Source organism: Gekko japonicus, unplaced genomic scaffold (genome assembly GCF_001447785.1).
Source record: "Gekko japonicus isolate JY-2015 unplaced genomic scaffold, Gekko_japonicus_V1.1 scaffold939, whole genome shotgun sequence".
In the NCBI taxonomy this organism is placed as follows: Eukaryota; Metazoa; Chordata; class Lepidosauria; order Squamata; family Gekkonidae; genus Gekko; species Gekko japonicus.
The window spans coordinates 16935-18299 of record NW_015174301.1 but is presented as its reverse complement, the minus strand read 5'-3'; positions in this window follow the sequence as shown (position 1 = coordinate 18299).

The following is a 1365-nucleotide window of genomic DNA, read 5'->3' as shown; positions in this document are numbered from 1 at the left end:
AGCGGCTACCCAGCGGCTGCTGCTGCCTGCTGGTGAGATGCGCAGGGAGGCACCGCGCAGCTGCCATGCTTTCCTGGCATGAAGTGGGCACAGCCTCAGCGGGGAAGCGGGCAGTCCTTGCAAACGTGCCCAAAGAAGAGGCTTATACTTAATAAATAAGAAATAAATACTTGGGTTGCCAACTCTGGGGCGGGGAATACCTGGAGATTGGAGGGTGGAGCCTGAGAGCGCGGGGTTGAGGGAGGGGAGGGGATGACGCGATGCAGCCCACCTTCCAAGGCAGCTATTTTCTCCAGAAGAAGTGGCAGGAATGTATTTAATAAGCAATAAACAAGTGATTTATGGAGACCAGTTGTGATTCCAAGAGATCTCCAGCCCCCACCTGGAGATCTCCAGCCTTCACCGGGAGGCTGGCAAGCCTGTTTTGTGTTGATCTTTGGTCTGAATGATCAGGGTCATGGGGGGGCACAGGGGGAATCTATGTCCTGTATGGGGGAGGGAGGTCCCATGGCGCCCCTGGGCAGCCCTGCATCCACCTGCCTGAGCTTGTGTGGTGAAGCAGTTATAGTGTCTGTAATGTATCCACCATGACCACGTGTGCGACCGTTGGACCATGCGGTCGCACACAAAGCCAAAAGCTTCGTTCCTGAAGAACAATAGCGGAGCGGATCCTAGCCCGCACCAACCAGTGGGCCAGGTCCGCGGCCGAGAGCCTATGGGACTCTCGGCCACTGTAAATAGCCAATAGGGTGACTAGTGGGTGTGTTTTGGTGGTGGGTTTCTGGGCACATATACTGGCCTGCGTGCCGGGGCTTTTCGTCTTGTTCTTCACTAAATAAAGTACTCTTGCTGAAATCACTCCTCGTTCTGAGTACTTTTCAGTGTCGAAGATCGAGGAGTCCCAGGTTCAAATCCTCACTCCACCACAGAGCCTCTTGTGGGGACTGGGCTCGGGCGGATCCTGCCCCCTCAGACCAAGAGACCCCACACACAGTCGTTGTGAGGCTGAAACGGGGGACAGGAGAGCTAAGGGAATGGCTTTGTGGGCCCACTGGGGAAGAACAGAGGGCACAATGAAGCGAGCCCCTCTGCTGTTTGCAAGGGAACCAACAGTGCCCAGTTTTTGGCCTGCGTCAGTCCGTACTGAAGCACGGCAGGCAATAGGGGGGTCGGTGGGCAGAGCAGAAAACAAAGCAGAGAGTCCGGAAACTGGCGACCAGCTCGAGGGGAACCGGGGGCCACCCCGGTTGGAACCCCTGTGGTGTCGTGGGGGGTTGCTGGGTCGCCTCGGTCCGGTCACCCTCTCTGAGCCTGGTCTACCTCCATGTTTGGTTTCTCTTATGTTCCTTTCCTTTAGAAGAATCC